Source organism: Dama dama, chromosome X (assembly GCF_033118175.1).
Source record: "Dama dama isolate Ldn47 chromosome X, ASM3311817v1, whole genome shotgun sequence".
Classification (NCBI taxonomy): Eukaryota; Metazoa; Chordata; class Mammalia; order Artiodactyla; family Cervidae; genus Dama; species Dama dama.
This window is the reverse complement of record NC_083714.1, coordinates 27,179,298-27,205,095: the sequence shown is the minus strand read 5'-3', so window position 1 is coordinate 27,205,095 and position 25,798 is coordinate 27,179,298. Positions and strand designations below refer to the sequence as shown.

The 25,798-nt window shown below is 40.2% G+C and overlaps 1 protein-coding gene and 1 pseudogene across 3 annotated transcripts in view; one reads left to right on the top strand and one right to left on the bottom strand.

Moving 5' to 3' along the window:
• The window catches only part of XIAP (X-linked inhibitor of apoptosis), a 41,369-nt gene extending 25,083 nt beyond the window's left edge, over positions 1 to 16,286 (bottom strand). Inside the window, exons 1-2 of one of the 3 annotated variants that reach the window (XM_061137088.1) lie at positions 16,161 to 16,286; positions 15,755 to 15,881 (exon numbers count right to left, since the gene is read on the bottom strand). The gene's annotated coding sequence lies outside the window, so the exon portion shown is untranslated. Of the gene's footprint in view, positions 1 to 15,297; positions 15,433 to 15,754; positions 15,882 to 16,160 lie in introns of those variants that run through there. The other 2 variants (XM_061137086.1, XM_061137087.1) reach the window with 2 other exon arrangements.
• On the top strand, positions 331 to 7,372 carry LOC133052581 (partitioning defective 6 homolog beta-like; annotated as a pseudogene).
• Positions 16,287 to 25,798: the final 9,512 nt, after the last annotated feature.

Genomic DNA, 25,798 nt, shown 5'->3' with positions numbered 1-25,798 from the left:
AAACATGTATATTATATGTATGCATATTTATACACACATATACATATATATATTTAGCCTAGTCAACTGGGTAAAGATAGCCATAGGCATGTGCCAAAGAGAGGAGACTGACTGCTACTCTAGCAATAATGTGGGACTATGGGGAGTTGGAGGGGAGGGAAAAACAGAAAACCTACCTACCTGGTATCTGCACACAATACAAGAGTTTCTATTTCCCTCAGGTTTTTATTATTAAAGTTGTCAAATATACAGAATAAAGGTTATTTTACACAGGTAAAGGATATAAAGTAGGATGTATATCAGACTGCAGCTGTGCAAAAATACATACTCATGAACAACACCTGGAGGTAATTTTTAATATATGCATAAAATATTTTAAGGTGATCTTTTTCTCCAAAATGTATCCGATAATATTTTTGCCTAACTTCTCTCTGGTTGGCACCACAGGCCTGGTTGTGGGGGACGCAGCCGAGAGAAAACAGGCAGATGGGTTGGCTGCCCCCTCATCGCCCTCCGCCAGGGCTCTGCACCCACCAAAGCAGAGGGAGGGAGGACGGAGTTGTGCCTCCAGCCACCACAGGGACAGGCGGCCCCAGCCGCCCCGCGGAGCCCAGCACTGAGACCCAAGCCTCCTCTGCAGGTGCCTCTGGGGAGTGGCGGACTCCTGGGCTGGAGCTCCTGCACTCAGCCTGACCGCAGCCGCCCAGGCAGCCTGGAGAAGAGCAGGCTGGCACCAAATTTTGTCCGTTTTCAACACAAAGAGCAAAACTTGGACATTTTGCGGAGTTTCATGGATTACTGCAACATGTTCTTAAGATACCTAATGATGACATTTTATTAGCCTACACCAGGGAGACTTACCATCTATATATAAAGATGATAATTATCACAAAGCGATTTCAACAACCAACCTGCTGCTTAGGATGTTTATACAGAAAAACAGAAAGAAGCAAACAGTACCTTTGGTACTGACATGCTAATGAAGAAGGAAAATGTTTTAACGTATGTTCCATCAACCAAAGAAAAAAGCCAGATCTAGTCATTGGTATGCACCAAGACTTAAGATGTATCTTCCATTACAGATGTGGATACTCCCCCAGAAACACATCATAGGACTAGTTCATCTTTATAAACACAACACTGACCATTCTCTGGTGCTCTATAGCTGGGATGGTTTGAGCCTAAAGGAGACACTATATGGCTTAGAGTGGGTCCCATGGATCATTATACCCTGGCTTGTTCCAGGAGGTCTGGCTCACAGCACAGGACTATCACCTGCTAATGACGTTTTAGGTTAGTGGTATAGACGCTTCAGAGAAGAGCTTTATTTTTTTAATTTTATTGAAGTATAGTTGATTTACAATGTCGTGTTAGTTTCAGATGTACAGCACAATGATTCAGGTTTTTCTTTTTGGCTGCATGGTACATGGGACCTTAGTTCCCTGACCAGGGATCGAACCAGTGCCCCCTGCAGTGGCAGCATGGAGTCCTAACCACTGGACTGCAAGGGAATTCCCCAGCGAAGAGTTTTGATCAAATAACAGGATGACTGCAAACAGTCACAACTTCATCATGATAGCAAGACAAGTAAACAGGAAAACAATGTTAGGAACAGTAGGACTTCTGGCAGCTCTGGCCAATTTACTTGTAATAGCTTTCTTGGCTATTCACAGCAGATTGAACCAAAACACTGAGCCAAACGATGAAGACATTATTATTGAAGATAGTGGTGTACCACGCTAGATTCCTAAAGCTGTTCTTATTATTGAAAGCCTGGAAATGGTTAACCCAAATAGAACAAACTCAGTTTTGAGTTTGGACAGAATGGTTTTATTCCTTCTAATTAAATGAGTTTAGCACTCCTAGAAAGTGGTGCGAACAGAATTTGAAACACATGTTCCAGATCAAAAACTTATAAAATGGAACATCATGAAACCATCATTTGAATGCTGAATGTTTTCTGAGTGAGGATGGCTGAGGACTTGTAAATTTGGCTAATTTAAGAACGTTTAGACCTCTGAGCCAATGACCTGGAAAAGGCATGAGAACAATAATGTAGGTTTAAAATTTCTTAAAATAAATAGAACGAGAAAATAGATTAGTGGTTGCTTACAGCTGGGTGAGGAGGAGAATCAGAAATATGCAAATGGTTACTGGGTTTCTTTGTGGAGTAGTTAAAATATTCTAAATTAGACTAATTTTTTGGGTGGGGGGGTGGCTCCAAAATCACTGCAGTTGGTGACTGCAGCCATGAAATTAAAAGACACTTGCTTCTTGGAAGGAAAGTTATGACCAATCTAGACAGCATATTAAAAAGCAGGGACATTACTTTGCTAACAAAGGTCCATCTAGTCAAAGCTATGGTTTTTCAAGTAGTCATGTATGGATGTGAGAGTTGGACTATAAAGAAAGCTGAGCGCCAAAGAATTGATGCTTCTGAACTGTCGTGTTGGAGAACACTCTTGAGAGTCTCTTGGACTGCAAGGAGATCCAACCAGTCAATACTAAGGAAATCAGTCTTGAATATTCATTGGAAGGACTGATGTTGAAGCTCCAATACTTTGGCCACATGATGCAAAGAACTGACTCATTGGAAACGACCCTGATGCTGGGAAAGATTGAAGGCAGGAGAAGAAGGGGATGACAGAGGATGAGATGGTTGGATGGGATCACCGACTCGATGGACATGAGTTTAAGCAAGCTCCGGGAGTTGTTGATGGACAGGGAGGCCTGGCGTGCATGGGTTGCACTGAGCAACTGAACTGACTGAACTGAGACTGCAATGGTGGTTGTACAACTCTTATCATTGAAATCACTGAACTGTACACTTCAAAATTAATATTAGAGTATGTGAATTGTATCTCAATAAAGCTGTTTAAATGTTAATTAGTTTGGTAACTGTTAGTACAAACTTTGGTGGATCAGAGGTGATTTTAAGTCTAAAACAACGGGAGCTCAGCTAATGAAATTATGTGCTTTTGAATATAGAAAACTAGATGCTACAGTACATTTTTAGAACTATGTGAGAGGACTATTTCTGCTCAAAAGAGTTAAATATTTAACCTATTACAAAGATTCCAGTTAGTTTTTCCTCTAACTACATTCTTTAAATTCTAATGTGAAGTCTGATTCTCTTTAGATATTTTTGGTACTCTGAGGACCTCAGTTCTTGTGTACCCAGTATTTGGGGGGGAGGAGGCGTGGCCATTCCCCAGGCTTGGGGAATCATAGTTCCCTGACCAGGGATTGAATTTGGGCCCTGGGCAGTGAGAGCGCAGAGTCCTAATCACTGGACCACTGCGGAATCCCCCCAGTATTTTTATTTCTTAATGTTGTTCTTGTGCTAATTTTATTATATTTTTAATTGGAGGATAATTGCTTTACAATATTGTGTTAGTTTGCTGTTAACTGTTACAAATCCTTTTCTCAAATGCATTTTTTCTGACTTCTAAGAAATCAAACCAATTGGCTGTTCTTCGGAGCTTCTTTCTACATTATGAAGCACTGAAGCTATGTTCCTGAATTATGAAATTCTGTGAGTTTTTCACATTGATGCTTGTCTATCCTATAGATTATATAATCAGCTAATTTTATTGACTCCGGTAATACAGGAGATGCTCTTTTTAAATTCTTATCCTCATTCCCAATCTCACTGGAAAAGCATTCCTTTTGTTTTGGGTGTGTGCTACTATATATATGTTGGTAGGCTTCTGAACTTTTTTAAGGTACAGATGGCCCCCACTTACAATGGTTTGACATGATTCTTCCACTTTATAATGGTGTGAAAGTGATACACATTCAGATCTTTTCCTGCGCTAGTGCAGTCTGATACTCTCTAGTGATACTGGGCAGCAGGGCAACTTGCAGCTCCCAGTCAGTTCAGGCAATCACGAAGGTCAACTGATAGACTCATAATTCTACCCATACAAACATTCCATTTTTCACTTTCAGTACAGTATTCAATAAATTACATGAGACATTCCACACTTTATTATAAAATAGGCTTTGTGTTAGATTATTTTCCCCAACTGTAGGCTAATGTAAGTGTTCTGAGCACATTTAAGGTAGGACAGGCTAAGCTATGACATTTGGTAAGTTAGATGTATAAAATACATTTTTGGCTTATGATACTTTCAACTTAGGATGGTTTTATTGGGATGCAATATAAGATCTTCCTCATTATAAGTTGAGGAAGATCTGTATTCAAGTAGTGCAAATTGTTTTGGATATAAAATGCACTTAAAGACTTTTACACATGGGACAAACTTGTGCACTTTTTTATGTAAAGATTTTGGATTTTCTTCAGTGGGATTATTCTAGGAACATTGCCTACACTTTAAGAGAAAGCTGTGGTATTTACCATTGACAAGTAAAGTCTACCTATATTATTCTTATTGGGCTATTTATTTCCCACACATCCACTTATGACAAGTCAGGGTGAGGCTGCCAATTTTCATTCTTTGCCTGATTTCTTTGGTATTTATCATTGTACAGTGTGCGTAAGCACTGTAATAATGCAGGCACATAGAAATTAAGAATATTACAAAGTTCCCTGTGGTCTATGAATAATTCCCCCCAAAGCTATTTAACAATTCATCTCAAAATAAGGCTAGTATGGACATGTTTATGACAGTTGTGTGCTATTAAAACAATGAAGAATCAAATGATTCCCTTTTGAAAGATAGCTTCTCTAAATGGTAAAAAAAAATGAAATAAAATTTTGATTAATTGAAAAAAATCCCATGCAGGGAAATACTTTTGTGATATTAAATACCAGAACACTCCAACTAATAAAAATAAATGAAAAAAACAAACAAAAAATACCAGAACACTACTCCAAAATGTATTTAAGTATTAAGCCTTCTAATAAAAATCTGTCTTACTTGAAATGAAGATTAACAGTAATTTCTTAAACTGAATTCTATTTGGTAGGCAATTACTATGGCAAAAGTAATTTAAAAAATCTATTCCATAATATCATGAGTTTCAGTTACCACAGCACCTTAGAAAAAAATTAACAAGCAGTTTCATGTGTGTACAAGACAATGAAGAAAGTAGCTTTGAAGATTTACATAAATTTAATTAAGATAATATACTAGGGAACTATCTGTGATGACTGAAAATTAACTATTACAAATACGTATTAAATCTTTTAAAGTCAAAGGAGCACCTGAATAACAAATCACTGTTTGTTTGCTGTTCCTTAACAAATAAGCAGCAAAAACTTTCATCTTTTTTTTATTGAGCTCAGAGATCTCTACAGCCTGCCTGTGTTTCACCCTTCTGGTCTCTGGGAGAAATTCATTCAATCACTATAGGCTCATTTAATGAACTAAAAATACTTAACATTATCCCTGCAACCAAGGGCCTTGTTAACCTCATCATAAAAAAGCATTTCTTAAGTAACTATATTGATGTGGCACAGTAAAAAGGAATTAAGTGATTATTATGGGTTGAATTGTGCCCCCTCAAAGATATTTTGAAGCCCTAAGCCACTGGTTAGGAATGTGACCTTATTTGGATATAGGGTCCATGCAGAAACAATCAAGTTAAGATGAGGTCATTAGGGTGCCGTCATCCAATATGACTGATATTCTTGTTGAAAACGGAGAAGAAACACAAGGAAGATGGCCATGTGAAGACAGAGGCAGAGACTGGAGTCTTAATGTACTGACAAGCCAAGGAAAACATCGAGGATTGATAGCAATACCAGAAGCTAAGAGAAAGGCATGGAATAGGTTCTCCCCAGAGCTTCAGGGACAGCATGGCCCTGCCAACACCTTGATTTCAGACTTCTAGTTACCAGAACTGTGCAAAAATAAATTTCCTTCTTTCTTTCTGGTCACATAGCATGTAGGATCTTAGTTCCTCAACCAAGGACTTAGTTCCCCCTACAGTGGAAGCTCGGAGTCTTAACCACTGGACCACCAGGGAAGTCCCTAAATTTCTGCTGTTTTAAGTCACTCAGTTTGTGGTACTTTATTATGGCAGCCCAAAGAAACTAAAACAATGATGTTATAAATATGAAAAAATGTAAGCAAGCAATATAACCCTATTAGCTCCCACTGCAGTACTACCATGCCAACTGAAACACATTATGTAACTGAATAAGGGCATCTGTTTAAAGGTCTCCCAGGTGGCACAGTGGTAAAGAACCCGCCTGCCAATGCAGGAGACACGTAAAGATGCGGGTTTGATCCTGCATCAGGGAGATCTCCTGGAGGAGGGCATGGCAGTCCATTCTAGTATTCTTGCCTGGAGAACTCCATGGACAGAGAAGCCTGGTGAGCTACAGTCCATAAGGTGACACAGTCAGACACAACTGAGCGTGCCCACGTGCACACACACACACCTGTTTAAAACTCAGAAGACATATGTTTTTAGAATTTCATCTATGACACCTTCGCTGATTCATCCACTGAAAACCCTAGTAGGGAATGACTACTCTTTGTGCCCTCAGCATATCCTCTAAATAATTTGTGGAAGACCCAAGTTGTACTAGAACAAGACTGAATAATGACTGCATATGGGTATGTTTATGCTGCTGCTGCTAAGTCACTTCAGTCATGTCCAACTCTGTGTGACCCCACAGATGGCAGCCCACTAGGCTCCTCTGTCCCTGGGATTCTCCAGGCAAGAACACTGGAGTGGGTTGCCATTTCCTTCTCCAATGCGTGAAAGTGAAGTCGCTCAGTCATGCCCGACTCTTAGCGACCCCATGGACTGCAGCCTACCAGGCTCCTCTGTCCATGGGATTTTCCAGGCAAGAGTACTGGAGTGGGGCGCCATTGCCTTCTCCAGTGTATGTTTATAAGTGTACCTATATTGTTAGAATGAAGGTCCTTTATGGCAAGGGCTATGCCCTATCACATTTGTATTCCCAATTCCTAAAGCAATGAGTGACACAGCAGTGCTTAATCAGTGTTGGGCAAAAGAATGAATGTTGAACCACCTCTATTTGGTCACAGCTGGTACTATTACACATTCTACCCACCACCTCCAATGGACTCTTGAAATCACTGCGAGTAGTAAAAATTGTTAATATGCCACTGTGACCAGGAAATGTGACCAAAATAGGAAATATATGCATATTATGTAAACAGTACAACTCAAATCACATTTTAAAAATATAAGATTCATAAAATTTTTCATAGTAATACAATAAAAATCTTATGTGTGCTAACCCAAAACACTATCATAATTTAAAATTTATCCTAAGATTCTCTCTTTGCTCATTATGTGTAGAAATATTGTAAGATTTTTTTCATCAGTTGTTTCTTGCCCCTATAGAAGATCCAGCATAGAGATCTCATCAAACTAGCAACATTCTCCCTGACCCAGTGGAGGTCAATCCCTCTTATAATGATCTTAAAGTATTAAGTTAGTTCCCTGTTTAGAAACAGCATTTTGATTTACAAAATTGTAGTATCTAAAAAAAGGTATCTACATAAATATAACATAGTATTAAAAAGCTGAGTTTTAAAAATCTACTTGCCCTCAACAAAAGGGTGTATTTTAAAAAACCAGATTTTTAAAATTCAGTTTTTATATTATGATACATTTACACAAAAATTCAACTTTTAGTCAAATTGTTAATTTATACTACTAGGTTCTTCAAACCATGAAGCATATTTTCATTTAAGTTAAATGGTCAATAGGACATTTTTGAGGTTAATTACATTTAATCAAATCAAAAGTTCTCTCCCTAAAATTAAGCACTAGAGCATTCAAATAACTGAATGGCATTAAGGAGCACTTAGCCCATAAACTCAGTCAATAACATCAACTTATTAATACAGCTGACTACAATATATGCTTGATCATGAAGCCTACTTCTGTAAATACCTCAAAGGCCATGCTGAGAATCAACAAAGGGAGTATCAATTACATGTTCTACACTTAATTTAGAAAGTCATAGTAATACTTAAATTTGAGCCCAGACCTCCAATCTTTGCCAAATTGTTTATAATAATTAACTCCACAGGTATAGTTCTCTCAGAATGGACCCACAGTAAGGTATTCCATCATCTTTTCTTCAATAAATCATGGGACTGTGCTCCCTCAAAGAACGTTTTTTTTTGAATGAAGAATACACAGATTTGGGGCTCAAGAATTCACTTAAGATCATAAGAAGGTTCAAAATCACTAGTATCACCTCTTCCATGTTGCTGAAAACTGTTCAGTACTTAAGACAATTTACAGTGCTTGTTAATCAAGTCTTTGATTCAAAAACAAACCATCTATAGCCCAAACTGTAGATCCAGAGCATAGATTAATACTGTTTATGTATATTCAGAGCCTATTAAAAAAAAATCTATGCTAAAATCAGAATAGGCAGAAAGACAAAATCTCATGATGGATACCAACCCAATATTTAATACAAACAAGGGTTTTCCTTTTTAAAAGAGGGGAAAAAAGAGGCCTATTATTATTCAGACTATGAATACTTTAATATGTTTATCCTTTAAGACCCTTTTCTGCGTACATGTATACATGCACATTATAAATATTTCTAAAGAGGACTTACATGGTATTTTTATAATTTGCTTTTTTCTACTTAAAAATATATCATAAGCATCTCTCCACATCAATTTTTTTTCACATCAATTTTTATATAGATTAGAACATTATTTTAACTGGATGACTAGTATCTGACTATATGAATGTATCATAACCTCACAATTTCATATTGCTGAACATGAATTTTAGATGTATATTTTTAAAAAGAGAAAATACACACATGATAAAATTCAAGAGGTACAAAAGTTGCATCCATTCCACCCCTGTACCTTAAACCTCCAGTTCCCTTCCTAGAAACAATCACTCTTACCAGTTTCTCCTACATACCTCCGGAGATGTGTTACAGCATTTTAAAAAACACAAATATTAACATACACACACAGTTACGCACCTTCACTGCCAGGCTTTTCTAAAGCTAACAAGTTTTTACTACTATAAAATATGTTGGACTTAATGTCCTCCTGTTCATTTGCATTTTTAAAAATGTTGGCAATACTGTGTGACATGCAGGATCTTAGGTTCCTGACCTGGGATTGAACCCATTGCCCCCCTGCACTGGGACTGTGGAGTCTTAACCACTGGGCCACCAGGGAAGTTCCTGTTTGTTTGGTGGTTTTTTTTTTTTTTTTTCATTTATTTTTATTAGTTGGAGGTTAATTACTTTACAATATTGTAGTGGTTTTTTGTCATACATTGACATGAATCAGCCATGGATTTACATGTCTTCCCCATCCTGATCGCCCCTCCCCTGTTTGTTTTTAACATCAACATTAAAGTGATCTCACACAGCAGTGTGTCCTATCACCACTTATTTTTTATCTATTTTGTTTTCGACTAGGAATAGTCTTAAAGCTTGAAAGCTCTTATTAATATATGAAAAAAAAGAACATCTCAGTAGAAAACAAATTTATAAGTAGCAAATACTAATGGCCAACAAACATGCAAAAATGTTAAATATCATGAGTGATCAAAGAAATAAACATTTCAAAAGATACCATTTTTGTACATTCTGGCAGAGACTGCCATCACTAACAATAAAAATCCAGTGGATGAGAAGATAAAGGACAACAGTCATTCTTGTTGGTGGAACTAAAAACTGGTACACCTTTTCTAGAGAGCAACCGGACAATACATTCTAAAAGTTTTAAATATATGGTTACTTTCTGAACCAGCCATTCTAGTACTAAAGCATTAACACTAAGGAAATGATCAAGGATGTTTTTAAAAAATATGTATATGAGGATGTTCAATACAGCAATATTTATTTTTTAAAAAAACCTCATTTCCAACAAAAGAGGACAACACTTTTTTAATGTAGAGACTAGGCAACCTTTAAAAACTTAAGTTGTAGACTACTAATAAAGGACACAAATATGTGTTCATGATGCTGTATGAAGTGAAAAAAGCTGGTTATAAAACAATATTATCTAGTATAATCACAATTATAAAAAATACCAATATATAAGGGCCTTCCCTGGTGGCTCAGTTAGTAAAGAATTCGCCTGCAATGTGGGAGACCTGGGTTTGATCCCTGGGTTGGGAAGATACCCTGGAGAAGGGAATGGTTATCTACTCCAGTATTCTGGTCTGGAGAATTCCATGGACAGAGGAGATTGGCAGGCTACAGTCCATGCGGTCGCAAAGAGTCGGACACGACAGAGCGATATATAAAGATTTAGGCTAAATTACACATTAAAACTCTACTGTGGTTATTATCTCTGGGTACCGAGATTACTGACTTTAATTTTCTTCTTTACGATTTTCTTAATTTTCTAAATTTTATCCAGCAAATAGATTCTAATTAAAAGAAAAAAGCAGTTGGACTCCTGATTAGTCAAGGTCCTTTATACAATTGTGCCCAGCAGGCTGGGGGTGTTATTTGGCTATCTGCCATATGACAATGTTTCCTTCATCTGTGAATAAAATGGCCTGGTAAGCTATCGTTGGTGGGGCCTGCTATTGCAAGGTTTTGGCTCTTTTTTCACAGAAAATAATTTTTATAACTTGTAACAAGGAGAGGGAAGAACGTATTCTTAGGTCCTTATCTTTTTGCCTAGTCTGAGAATTTGTCAACTTGCTACTTTGTAATATTATTGTCAATTATCAAGTTAAAACAAAGGGTCCTTTCCTGGTGGTCTAGTGGTTAAGAGTCCAGGGTCCCACAGCAGATGGCAAAGTTTGATCCCTGGTTGGGGAACTAAGATCCTGCATGCTGTGGCAAGGCCAAAAAAAAAAAAAAAGAAGATACAGGTCAACTCCCAGAGATAAAAGCAGTAACCAGGTTATGTACAAGTGGTTGGCATGAACACATCTTTTGGTCCACTGCCTGGGTAGCAGTAAATCATTAGCAGGGAAGGCTGAGAAACATTGGTAATAATAATACCTGACTGCTTATTGTTAACTTGAGTTGAAAATAAAAGATTTCACTGAAAAATGTCTGAGTGATATCTACTGCTGGAGTTCTAAACTTGTTCACTCAATACCTTAACAAAATAATTTTGGGCACTGGTAAGAAAGCAGTCTCCCCTGATCTTCAGCCAAAAATTTCCCTGAAATAATTTTTACAAAAGGGCAGCTCAGAATCAAGAACACGGAAAAGTAAAATCATTATATTTGCTGACATCCAAGAGCAAAACTTATTCAACATAATTTACTTATGTTTGTGCTAGCAGGATAATAGAAATCACTTTTTCATTTTCAGATAAGGAAATTAAAGCATAAGGAAATTAAATGATTTGACGAAGCCCACAGAAATCAGACCTTATTCTATTTGATACTCGCTCAGATAACTTATACTGACAGAGTGATCAGGATACGGTACTGGAAAAAAATCAGATGGTTCCACAAATGCCATTCTGAGGTTCTTCTGATAAATGACTTGGTGAATGGATAGTAACTACCTTAAGTCTTTCTCAGGATTAAGTATTCTTTTCCACGGTCATGTTGGGATCACAAGCAAGTGCAGAATTAAGTTCTTGATAAAGGGCAACATCTTTTCTTTTTCCCAGCAAAAATACTGTACTCTTTTTTTTTTATTTTTTTTTTTTTACTGTACTCTTTCTAAAAGCCACTCTGTTGTCTCTAAGCAAACATTTAGTAGGTTTGTCTTCCATTGGGATTAAGTTAAAAAATGACACAAAATGAAGGAAATGTTGCTACAGTGACTACAAGCCACATTAAAACAGTACAACATATTTAATGAATGTTCCATGTGTTTTAAACACTATAAACCAATTTTCATTTCCCTCTACCCCATCATTTTAACTATATGCATTTTCTCTAATCTACTAAAACATGCTGAATTGAAACTAAGTTTCTAATCCTATTTGTTTCAAAGGTCAGAATTTAACCAGGAACTTGTGTGATTCCACAGCCCATCCTTTTTTAGCATGTTACCTCTGATAATAACTAAAATATGTAATGTGCTTTACAATCTACAATTTTTTCATGTGTGGTAGCTAATTTAACCTACACATCCTACACCCATTTGAAATATTGGAAAACACTGATTTTCTGACTGGTTGTTACTCATCAAAAATCATGTGGCCAGTAAATGGCAGTAAAAATGCACACCCAGTGATTATGACCAATCTAGGTATAAGGAGGCTTCCCTGGTGGCTCAATGGTAAAGAATCCACCTGCCGATGCAGGAGACGTGGGTTCAATCACTGGGTCAGGAAGATCCCCTGAAGAAGGGAATGGATGGCTACCCACTCCAGCATTCTTGTCTGGAGAGTTTTATGGACAGAGAAGCCTGGCGGGCTACAGTCCATCGGGTTGCAAAGAGTCAGACGTGACCGAGCAACTAAACAATAACAAAAGGTATAAGGAAATTACTATCGGGATTATTTGTAGAAAGGGTAGTCCAGTAAGGTAAAAAATGTTAGGCTCTGGGCCCTTTCAAGGCTTGAAAAAAATAGGTGGAGCCACAAAAGGCACATCACATAGTAATATATGCTGAGAAGTCTGTGTTACGAGGTCAACAAAATCATTACAGGAATAAGCATAAAAGTTCAAACCATATATAAGTATTTACAGATATACCAGAGAATACACAGTGGCACCAGCTTTGCCCAGTTTAGGACATTAGCTTTAACTCACTCAGTTCAACCTCTGTCTGACCATCTGAGTTCAAGCTATTCCCAGTCAATGCAGGTAAACCTCGCTTTTTACCACAACCCACATTCTTGAAAATATTCATGTATTATAGAAGCAGATCAGAATGACAGTGAATCACATGTATCCATAACAAAGACTGGGTACCAATTATACCAAATCAAATCCCCAAATGTATCAAATAGCACAGCTACAACTATATCATAATTAAAAATAAAGGTCCATGCCAAATCCTACAAAATGGACATAAATATGCTTTTATCACACAAAGGAGAACCTACTAAGTATATGCAGAGTAGATAAACATATAACTTAAGTTTGGCCCCAAGTTCTTAAGGCAGATACATTTCTCTTATAATAGATAATATTCCAAATGCTCTTTTCATGCTTTGAATTAAGTGGAACAAATATACTTTAAAATTTATGAAAAAGAAACATGGAGGCAACGAGGTTGAATGATTCGCTCACAATCCCTCAGCTAATCAGAAACAAAGTCAACATAGGAACTCAGGCTTTCAATCTAAGGCTCTTTCCACTGTACCACATGACTTCTAAGATGTGAAAATAATATTTGTTCAACTCAGTATCAATTTATTTTACCACCACTGTTTTTATCTCCTCAAATCTACTCACACAACGACCTTTAACAGTGCTACAGATTACATTCTGTAATACTATTACCAGATTGGACCACAAAGTTTGAGACATGACAGCTCATGATAATCTCCCATCCTCAAGAGAACAAGGGCATCTATTTTGCCATATTCATCTTTGGGATTCTACCACATAGTACAATACCTGGCATATATTGTAGGTGCTCAGTAAGTTTTCTTTTTAATAAATCAGCGCTGTTTTTTTTAATCTGTTAGTACCAGCTACCAGATTTAAATATGAGCCCAAACAAAAACAGGAAAATATCATTATTTCACACTTGGAGTCTCTAAGCATTTATAATATACACAAACAATTTACTAAATGAGTTAATGTTTATAACCAAATACAAGGGAACATTTATGTTAGTGAAATATTTCAAGCACTATACAAGTTAATGTTTACAACCAAATACAAGGGGAACATTTATGTTAGTTAAATATTTCAAGCTCTATACAAGTTAACTGAGTCATTAACTACAGTAATTCTTATCTAGTGAAATGGACCTGACTTTTAGTCAGTATTCCCTTCTTCCCCTCGTTGGACTCATCGAACACACTAGAAAGCAATAAAATTACAGGTGTAGTACAAGGTGCGCTGGACTAGGACCTAGACTCTAGTCCAAGCTCTGTTAATAATTAGATACATGACCTCGGGCAATTCACTTTTTTTCTTTTTTTTTCTTTTTTCTCACTTTTTTTCTTGTGTCTTAACCTGGTAATAAAAACAAAAGAGCTGAACTACTAATTACCAGGGACCTTTACTGTCTTAATTTTTTTATATGACTTTTACAAAGATTTCTACATTCAGAATTTTTTGTGTCAAATTTGATATCCTGAATGTTATAATTTGTTAATTATTCAATAACTAAAAGCTTAGCACATTTTCCAAAACTATATAAAGACTAATAAAATACAATATTGTTACCCTCTTACATTAGGAGCAATAGGAGAAAACCAAAGATGAAATATGAGCATCAGATAATCAGGCCTGCTTTGCCAGTTGGGCTGACATGAGCCTCTCTGGATTTTACAAATCACTGATACATAAATACACATAGGTATATAAATATATATACCCATACCATTGATACTTGTTTATACTGATATACATATGTGTGCAAACTTTAAAACTTGTTTTTAGCTTTAAAATCAATACTTGTTCACGGTGAGAAATTCAAACAGTACATTAGGTCACACGTGAGGTGCGAAATAAAAACCCTCCCTCCAACTTCCAGAAGTAACCACTGTTAACATTTTCCTTGTACATCCTTCAAGAACTTTTCTGAGCACATACATCTAGATGTGTGTGTATGTATAAATCTTTTTAACCTATTATCACTTCTTGAATGATGAAGAAAAATACAACAAGCACTGGCTTCATAAGCATGCTAAATACACTTTAAGTAGGTAGCACAGTTGCATGGCACAAAGTGGTATATGCTTCAGAAATGTGCACTGAATACATCTTCATTTTTTTGATTGGAGGCTAAGTGGAGCAGTTGCACAGAAAGAGCAACAGCAAGGAATCGACTAGCATTAGGCAAGCCATGAAATCTTCCTATGCCTCAGATTCTGCTTTTGTAAGTATCATGGGTGGACTAAGACCCCTTCCAGTTCTAAAGTGTGCTAATTCTAAGATGGCTGTCACAGTATTCTCTTGAACTGGATGTAACAAATGTTAAGTAAAAAAAAGAGAAAAGAAAGAAACACTATAGAAACAAACCTCGACCTTACAAGAGTAAATTTCTCTGTCATTAACTATCATGGTAGCACATTTGTGACATAAGTAGTGATGCAATTATATCCGAAAACAAAGTAGTAGATTATTAAAACCTGATAGGTTTTTCACAAAGCTTTGATTGACGTTTTTCTTTTTTTGGAGGCGGAGAGGGCTGTTGCTTAGTGTCAGCAATAACCACTCTCCCTCCTCCCGATGAGAAAACAATTAAGTGTATTATGGAGTTAACATAATGAAACTGAAAGTTAGACTGAATTTTGTTTTACTCACAGAATATGCTGGGGAGGTGACAAAGGTTGGAAAGAATTACTAGCTAATTTCCTCTTCCGGAAGGTCTTTGGCTTCTATTCTTTCTGTTCACACGCCCTTACCAGACACACTCCACCCAGCTCCATACCTGGCACAGGCACCAGATGGCGGGGGGCGGGGGGCCCCCTTTGATCATTTTTTTTTAAAAGTTCTTTGACTCGCTTTACCTTAGGGGTCACGGGGTTTGAGGAGGCACGCCGGCGGCCTGAAGCCACCCACGCCTTTCTTCGCCAGACCCGGGAACCTGGGCACGTACCCCGGGCAGGCCACTGGCGCCCGGCAGGGGCTGCCCTCCTGCCCTCCCTCGCAGCGCGGGGCCCAAGGAGAAGGAGGGGAGAAGAGACGAGAAGAGAGGAGGAGAGGGGAGGGGAGGACAGGAAAGGGGAGGGAGGCGGAAGCCCGTCCGGGCAGTACCCACCGCGCCAGGAGAGCCGGCCTCGATCGCCCGAGGCGCCCCGCGCGGTGCCGAGGGGAGGGTCCCGGAGGAGGGGCGGCCCAAGCCCCAATCTGGAAGTGCCAACTCCTCTCTGCGGCCAGGCCCCAGCCTAGAAGGAAACGGAAGTCCCTTCGTTTCCCTCCCTCGCCCGCCCACCGCGCGGAGGAACCACGAGGCGCGGAGGGACCACGAGTCGCGGAAGCCGAAGTGCCTCCACGCCAAGGCCTCAAAGAGACAAGGCACGCGGCGCGGCGCGGCCCGGCCGTCTGCCGCCCCAGCCGCGCCGCCGAGCCCCTCAAAGTCTTCGGGCCTCCGCCCCCCGCCGCGAGGCCAGCCTCCTGCTCAGTGAAGCCCCTCCTTCTTCCCCCTCCGCCATTTTCCAGCTTACCCCTCCAGCCCTCGATTTGCGCTGAGCCAGCCCGCCCGCGGCTCCGCCGAGGTCCCGCCACACCCCCGGGCTAGCGGGGGCAACCGTCACAAACGGAGCCCTATTTACCTCACCTGCCCCGCCCCCCACGCCCGCCTAGAAACCAGAACCTGACGGGGAGGGCGCGCACGCGCAGTGCACACCTCGTAGTCCCCGCCCCCAGCTCCAGTGTTTCCTCTTTCGGCCTCGAGGTATTTTTCCCACGGTTTTTACCTGCTGAGCCCTGGAGTGAAGGAGTAATAGAGGTAAAAGGCTGAAAAGATAAAGAGAGCGAACATGTCCAGTTCTTGCTGGAGACCACTTAATGTGCTTGGCGTGTGACTTCTTTGTTGTAATTTTGACAATCCTCGAAGGGAGGCACTCTCATGGTAAACCAATTTTAAGAGAGGAAATTGAGGCCCAGAGATGCTAAGTGCCCCAGCAGCACTCAACTAATAAACAAGGCAACTGGGAGTAGAATATGACCTGTGTTCAAGAACTGAAGGTGAAAGGAAAAAGACACTCGATAGCAGAACAGGAGGGAAAGGGGCAGGGCACAGTCTTTGAAAGAGGCTGATTAGACAACATAAACTGATTAGAATCAAATGGGTCTAAGATAGTAGAACTGTTGAGTTCAACTAGAGTGATCCTCAATCAGCAAACTAAATGACATACCCAGGGGTGCCATGACAGTGCCATGAGACCAAGAAGTGGGCTGTGGCCGAATTCCTAGAAATCTCTTCCCCTTCCCCAAAATAGCTGGAATAATCTTCCCACTCATTAACATACCCAGCCCGTAAAAACTAACCAAGACACATTTTGTGGCTGCACCCCTATCTGCAATGGCCCGAACTCTTGTCTGTGGAGTGGGCTTCTCTCTGAATCTGAACAAATCTGCATCTTACCTATCACTTGTGTCTCGCACTGAATTCTTTCTGTGATGAGACATCAAGAACCTGAGCTTCATTAGGTTCTGAAACCAGGTACCTTGCGTTTTGGCTGGGTTCAAATACCAGCACATGAGTTCAAGTCCTGATCTGAGATAAATGGTTTCAAAGGGAGTGGGAAAGGGATTGGGAGATGAAGGGAAAATGAACAGGGAAGAAGGAAAGCCAAAGGAAGAAAAACAAAAGAAATCTATGTACATAAATTCCTGATCATAGCCTAGACTTATTGCAAATATGTTGCTCAGTTCAGTTGCTCAGTCGTGTCCAACTCTTTGCCACCCCGTGGACTGCGGCACATCAGGCTTCCCTGTCCATCACCAGCTCCGGGAGCTTGCTCAAACTCATGTCCGTTGAGTCGATGATGACATCCAACCCTCTCATTCTCTATCGTCCCCTTCTCTTCCTGCCTTCATTTTTCCCCCAGTATCAGGGTATTTTCCAATCAGTCAGTTCTTCACAACAGGTGGACAAAGTATTGGATGTTCAGTTTCAGCTTCAGCATCAGTCCTTCCAATAAATATTCAGGACTGATTTCCTTTAGGATTGACTGGTTTGATTTCCTTGCAGTCCAAGGGACTCGCTGGAGTCTTCTCCAACACCACAGTTCAAAAGCATCAATTCTTCGGAGCTCAACTTTCTTTATGGTCAAACTCTCACATCCACACATGACTACTGGAAATACCATAGCTTTGACTAGATGGACCTTTGTTGGCAAAGTAATGTCTCTGCTTTTTGATATGCTATCTAGGTTGGTCATAGCATTTTCTTCAAGGAGCAAGCGTCTTTTAATTTCATGGCTGCAGTCACCATCTGCAGTGATTTTGGAGCCCAAGAAAATAAAGTCTGCCACTGTTTCCATTGTTTTCCCATCTATTTGCCATGAAGTGATGGGACCAGATACCATGATCTTTGTTTTTTGAATGTTGAGTTTTAAGCCAGCTTTTTCACTCTCCTCTTCCACCTTCATCAAGAGGCTGTTTAGTTCCTCTTCATGTTCTGCCACAAAGGTGGGTTTCATCTGCATATCTGAGGTTACTGATATTTCTCCCAGTAATCTTGATTCCAGCTTGTGCCTCATCCAGTCCGGCATTTCACATGATGTACTCTGCATATAAGTTAAATAAGCAAGGTGACAATATACAGCCTTGACCTTTTCCTTTCCCAATTTGAAACCAGTCTGTTGTTTCATGTCTGGTTCTAACTGTTGCTTCTTGACCTGCATACAGATTTCTCAAGAGGCAGGTCAGGTGGTATGGTATTCCCATCTGTTTCAGAACTTTCCACAGTTTGTTATGATCCACACAGTCAAAGGCTTTGGTGTAGTCAATGAAGCAGAAGTAGATAAACATCTACTTCTGAAATTCTCTTGCTTTTCCATGATCCAACGGGTTTGGACAATTTGATCTCTGGTTCCTCTGCCTTTTCTAAAACCAGCCTGAACATCTGAAGTTCTCAGTTCATGTACTGTTGAAGCCTGGCTTGGAGAATTTTGAGCATTACTTTGCTAGCTGTGAGATGAGTGCAATTGTGTGGTAGTTTGAACATTCTTTGGCATCGGCTTTCTTTGGGATTGGAAAGAAAAATTGACCTTTTCCAGTCCTGTGGCCACTGCTGAGTTTTCCAAATTTGTTGGCATATTAAGTGCAGCACTTTCACAGCATCATCTTTTAGGATTTGAAATAGCTCAACTGGAATTCCATCACCTCCCCTAGCTTTGTTCGTAGTGATGCTTCCTAAGGCCCACTTGACTTTGCACTCCAGGTTGTCTGGCTCTAGGGGCGTCATCACATCATCATGGATATCTGGGCCATTAAGATCTTTTTTTGTAGTTTTTCTGTTCATTCTTGCCACCTCTTTTTAATATCTTCTGCTTCTGTTAGGGACCAACAAATATGCTGTAGGGACAGAGAGATGAATTAAACTGACAGATGAATCATGTTTCACAAACGGGGGCTCCCTTACAGGTTAGTGTAGTGAGTTGAGAGGTTCTGAATGAAAATGTTTCATGTCAAGGGGAGATCATTAAGTATCACCTGCATCCTCAAATGATCCTTTGATCTTTCTTGAAAGTATTATCCCAAGAAGTCAGATTATTGTATTTCTCTGCTCACATCCCTCTAATCGTTCCCTGTTTCACTCAAAGTAAAAACCACAGATTTATAATGGCCTACAATGGCTGTGGTAGCCAGCCACTAAGATGATATCCAATAATCTTTACCTCTTGCTCTTCACATGCTTGGGTAGTCTCATCTACAATGAACTAGGGCTCATCTGTGTAACCAATAGAATACAGTGGGAGTAAGAGTGTATCATAAAGGCTATGTCATAAGGGGCATTGTGATTTCTGCCTTGCTGTCTCTTGGATTGGTTGCTCTGGAGGAAGCCAGCTGCCATGTCATAAGAATACTCAAACAGCATTTAGAGAGACCCACGTGGCAAAAGGCTGAGTCCTCCCCTTCTCATCTCCCCTCTCCCACCCAAAACAAGCACCAGCTTGCCAACCAACCACATGAGTAAGCCACCTTGGAGGAGGATTCTTCCAGACAAAACCTCAGAGCCAGAACCTGCCAGCCATGCCACTCTTGAATTCCTGTGTTTTGTTTTAAAAAACAAAATTTTAGGACAATTTGTTACTAGGCAGTTTGATGCTTTCGAACTGTGGTGCTGGAGAAGACTCTTGAGAGTCCCTTGGACAGCAAGATCAAACCAGTCAGTCCTAAAGGAAATCAACCCTGAATACTCATTGGAAGGACTGATACTGAAGCTGAAGCTCCAATAATTTGGCCACGTGATGTGAAGAGCCTACTCATTGGAAAAGACTCTGATGCTGGGAAAGACTGAGGGCAAGAAGAGAAGGGGGGACAGAGGATGAGATGGTTGGATGGTATCACCAACTCGATGGACATGAGTTTGAGCAAACTCCAGGAGATAGTGAAGGACAGGGAAGTCTGGTGTGCTGCAGTCCATGGGGTCACAAAGAGTCAGACATGATTGAGCGACTGAACAACAACAGTACAACAAATACAAAAGCCCTACACAATTAGGATCCTTCCTACCTTTATGTCCTCATATCCTACTACTCTATTCTCTTGCCCCATTAGCTTTCCTGCCTCAGGACCATTGCACTTGCTCTTTACTCTACCTGAAACACTTCCCTCTGATATCTCCATGGCTATCCTTCATTCCCTTAAAGTCTTCGCTTGGTTGTCACTTTCTCAGTAAGACCTACCATAGCCACCACATTAAAAATTAGAATTTTTTGACATACAGATGGCTAGCAAGCACCTGAAAAGATGCTAAACATCACTTGTTGTTAGAGAAGTGCAAATCAAAACCACAATGAGTTAACACCTCACACTGGTCAGGATGTTTATGATCAAAAAGTCTACAAATAACAAATGTTGGAGAGGATGTAGAGAAAAGGGAACCCTCACACATTGTTGGGACTGTAAATTGGTGCAGCCACTGTGGAAAATAGTATGGAGTATACTTAAAAAACTAAAAATAGGGAACTTTCTGGTGGTCCAGTGGTTAGGACATAGTACTTTCACTGCAGTGGCCTGGGTTCAATTCCTGGTGAGGGAATTAAATCCCTCAAGCCTTGTGGCATGGCAAAAAAAAAAAATAAATAAACCTAAAAATACAACTACTGCATAATTCAGCCATCTAACTCCTGGAGACATATTCAGAGAAAACAAAAACACTAATTTGAAAAGATACATGCACCTCTATGTTTATAGAAGCATTTTTTACAATAATCAGGACATGGAAGCAATGCAAGTGTCCATCAACAGATGATCAGATTAAGAAGATGTGGTATACATATAATGGAATAAAAGAATGAAATATTGCCATTTGCAGTAACATGGACGGACCTAGAGATGATCATACTAAGTGAAGTAAGCCAGACAAAGACAAATGATATAATATGTGATATGACTTATATGTGGAATCTAGAAAATAACACAAATGAATCTATATACAAAATAGAAATGGACTTACAAATTTATGGTTATCAAAGGGGAGAGGAAGGGGAGAAGGGACAAATTAGGGGCATGGGATTAATAGATACAAATTACTATACATAAAATAGGTAAGCAACAAGAATTTACTATATGGCACAGGAAGTTTTTGAGTAATCTTATAACCCATAATGGAATAGAATTTGTAAAAAACAAAACAATGAATTACTATGCTGTACACTTTAAACTAAGACAATATTCTAAATCAACTATATTTTAACAAATAAATTATAACTTCTTCTCTTAGTATTCCCTGTCTTCCTTCCCTTCTCTATTTTGTCTTTTTACCTCTGGCATCTTTCACTTTGTAACAAGCTATTTGGTTATCTTACTGATTATGTTTATTGCATGTTCCCTTCCTCCCACCCCTGCTAGAATATAGGCTCTAAGAGAACAAAGGTCTTTGTTTTGTTCACTGATTTTCCAAGTGCTTAGAATAGTGTCTGCAACAGTGTAGATATGCAGAATATATTTGTGGAATGAGTGAACAAAAATTTCATAAACATGCCAGACCCTTGGTAAATACTTGGGTGCGTTGTCAGTTGGGAGATGTGAACACCAAAGGCAGATATATCTGGGGTATAATAATCTAGGTTTTATATTTAGGGACACATACAGGTGTGAAGTTAGAAAAACCACAATCCATGGAGAGGTTACTCTAACCTGTCCAAGGATTTTTTGTTGTTGTTATTGTTTTTGGTTGAGAAGAAGGAAAATTTAGAGAGGGAAAGAAGAAAGCTATATTAGTCTGAACCATATGAAATTGCCAATATTCCACCATTGGTAAATGTCCCAAACAGCAATTTAATATGGTTTAACATAATAGGAAAAAGGAAATTTGATGGCACAAAGACTCAGAGGAAATGAGAAAGATATGGGATCAACCATGAGTAATGGCCTTAGCCTTGGGGAGGAAAAAGGATACATGCTAAGAGGCTCAAGTCATGAGATGTAGATAAGGTGAGAGGAATGTTGAGAATGATCACCATACGTCAATGGCAGCTGGCTTCTGTGGAAAGTAAACTATGTAGTTATCTACTGAGGGAAACGGCAAAGGTTTAGCGCTAGAATGTGTGTGCTATGTGTGCTCAGTCAGTCATGTTCAACTCTTTGCATCCCATGGACTCTAGCAGCCCAGACTCCTCTGTCCATGGGATCTTGCAGGAAGAAAACTGGAGTTGGTTGCCATTTCCTTCTCCAGAGGGTCTTCCCAACCCTGGAAGCAAACCTACATCTCTTGCATCGACAGTCAGATTCTTTACCACTGAGCCACCAGGGAAGCCTTTAGCACTAGAATACTTTTTGCAAATGAAGTTATAAGTGATTGTCCAAATAAATAAAATAGATACAGAAGAGAATTACCTTGAGTGAAAGGAGGTGGGGTGAGCCTTGCCCTTGGAGCCATCAATTTTATGTAGCAGTTTCTGGCAGGAAGGAATGTATAACTGTTACCAAGTCCAAACTCTCTGCTCACCACAGGACAGGCCAATGAATCTGAGAGATGAGGTGTTGAGGTAAGGAATACGAGTTTATTTGGAAAGTCGGCTGACTGAGAACATGGCAGAGCAATGTATCAAAGTAACCATCTTGTTGGGGTCTGGATGCCAGGTTCTTTTATAGAGCGAGAGAGAAAAACAATGAGGAACTAAAGTCAAAAGGCAGAATAGAGGGGGAGAGAGAGTGGGGAAGTCAAGTATAAAGGGTCTTCAGTCTTGCAAAACATCTCCAGGAAGGGGCAGCTTTTGGAAGAGGTGTGTTAATCTCTTCTTTCTTGCAGCCACTCACAAATGGGCAAGGCCAGATTATCTCTCTATGAGCTGAACAAAGACACTTTAAACAGTCAGGCAGAGGGGCAGGGTCCTTTGAGGCAGGCCATTGTGTATGATTGTAGTAATAGGAGCAATGAAAGCAAGTCAAAGAAACAGTTCCAGCATGGAGTCAGAATTGGTTCTTCTCTGCAACATACCCGCATAGGATTACTCTTGACTCATCCTCAGAAAAAAGCTTTTGTGAAGGTCATTCATGTTGGACAGTATCTATTAGCCGTAACTGCCCTCAGTCTCCTGACTTTTGCTCCGGTTTCTTGATCACTAACTTCTTGTTCGCTCCTTGTTTTCACTAAGACTGGGGCTGTAATTTCCTCTCTTTGAGGAGTCATAAAGGTGATTTGCCCTTATCTTGTGCTGGCAAAACCAGCATCTCCAACCAGTCTTCCCTTCCCCTTCTCTGCCTTCGTCTGCCGGGGACCCAGTCATAGAGAAGAGGCTTGTTTGTTTGAAACAAGAGCACAGTCTTAAGCTAATGGAAAATTCCACCTGAGCTTTCTATATATGAATCTATTCATATGTTTATCTAATATTCAGTCTGCAAAAATCTAACAACAAAGTCGAGGTCAGGACGTTGTCACAGTATGCCTGGAGTAGGATAGAGGTGAAAGTTGAAAGCTACTGGAGTTGAGGTCCTGGAGAGAGGCTAGCCTCTGGCAGGGGTCATCACCAGGGCAGTTGTGGGATTTGTGTTTAGAGTGTAAGACTGAGCAAGAGGCCAAAGACGCCAGTGGATGTGAGGTAGTGTACTGAATATAGATAGATAATAATAGCATTTGCTGAGTGTTTGCCATATGTCAGGCACTGTCTTAAGTGCTTGGCACACTTTATCTCTTCTAATCCTCTCACTAACCCTATGAGCTAAGAGTTCTTTTTATGCTCGTTTTGACTCAGAACCTAGAATGGTACCTGGCATGTAGAAGTTAATTAGCCAGACCAGGTCGGTCCTCCACCTTGAGACCCTGCAGTGGCTTCTCACCTAGCAGAGGCAAGCACAGGGTGCTGTGGGAGCCCAGAGTGGGGCTCTGGGCATGGGGAAGAGCTGGCTGCACCAGGAATTCAGTTTCAAAGGACAACCAGGAGACAGCTAGATGAAGCAGTGAGAGAAAGACATTCTAAGCAGACATGTCTGCATGTGCTAAGTCACGGAAGCAAAACCAGACAGCATCCATTTAGAGAGTGGCTAGATTCTTTTAGGCTAGAATGTAGCCACTAGCTATTTATTGAAAATTTTATATGTTCATGCGTGCCTGCTTGGTTGCTCAGTCGTGTCCAACTCCTTGCGACCCCACAGACAGTAGCCTACCGGCTTCTCTGTCCATGGGATTTCCCAGGCAAGAATACTGGAATGGGTAGCCTTCTCTAGGGGATCTTCCTGACCCAGAGGTAGAACCCATGTCTCTTGCATTTCCTGCATTGGCAAGAGGATTTTTTTACCACTGTACCAACTGGGAAGCCTTTTATATGTTCACATTGTGTTAAATGCATTTACATAAATGATCATTTCACAGATAAGAAAAGTGGGTACAGAGAGGTTAGGTTGCCCAAGGTCTCAAAACTCGTGAGTGGTGGAGGTGTTGGGTAGGTGATGATGGAGCCTGACAGAGTGAGGCTCTAGAGAGGTAGCCAGGGCCAGGATTAAACCCTTGTGTTTTTGTCTGCTCAGGCTGCCATAGCAAAATACCACAGACTAGGTGGCCTACATACCAGAAGTGCACTTCCTCACAGTACTGGAGGCTGGAAGTCTGAGATGAAGATGGCAGCAGGTTCAGTTGCTTCTGAAACTTCTCCTCTTGGCTTGCAGATGGCCTTCTTCTTCCTGTATCTCCACATGGTCTTCCCCCTTGGTGTGTCTGTATCCTACTCTCCTCTTTTTTTTTCCTCCTACTCTCCTCATAAAGATTTCAGTCATATTTTACTTGGGCCCACCCTAACTACCTCATTTTAACTTAATTACCTCTTCAAAGACCCTATCTCCAAATACAGTCATATTCTGAGTACTGGGGGGTTAGGACTACAACGTACAAATTTTGGGGAGTCACAGTTCAATCCCTAACACCTTGCAGCACATTGAATAATTTGGCTTCTATCATGTAAGTCAGTGGTTCCCAAACAGGGTGATGCATTGGAATCATCTGAAGAACTTTTTGAAACTACTGATTTGCAAGGGACACACCTTCCTCCTGTGATTCATAGTCAGTGAATGTGGGCTGTGTGTGTGTGTGTGTGTGTTTAGTTGCTAAGTCGTGTCCAACTCTTTGCGACCCCATGGACTGTAGTCTGCAGGCTCCCCTGTACGTGGGATTTCCCAGGCAAGAATACTGGAATGGGTTGCCATTTCCTCCCCCAGAAGATCTTTCCAACCCAGGGATCAAACCCATGTCTTCTGCTTAGCAGGCGGATTCTTTACTATTGAGCCAACGGGGAAGCCCTGGGCTATGTTTGGGAAGGATGTAAAGTTTCCCCCTGCTTTCCAGTTGATTTTGGTGCTTTCCAAATCTGCTTTCCGGCCAGGTTTGAGAACCACTTCTGGAGGCAACAGAACCATCAAGAAAGTTTTAAATAGGGTAGTGAAATGATGAGAAGTGGGTTTTAGAAAAATCACCCTGGTATAGTAAAGTAGAGGATGGGTGGGGCAGAGGGAAGTGGTGGTGAGATGACTTAGGAGGCGAGTGAATGCAGTAATCAGGAAATGAGGAAGGTCCCAGCAGAGGCAGTGGTGGTGTGAAAGGAGTGTAATGGCATGGTTTCAAGAGTTGTGAAAATGGGATATTTGTGAGAGGAAGAAGGCAGAAGCTGAGTTTGAGTCATGTCTTCCCATCTGA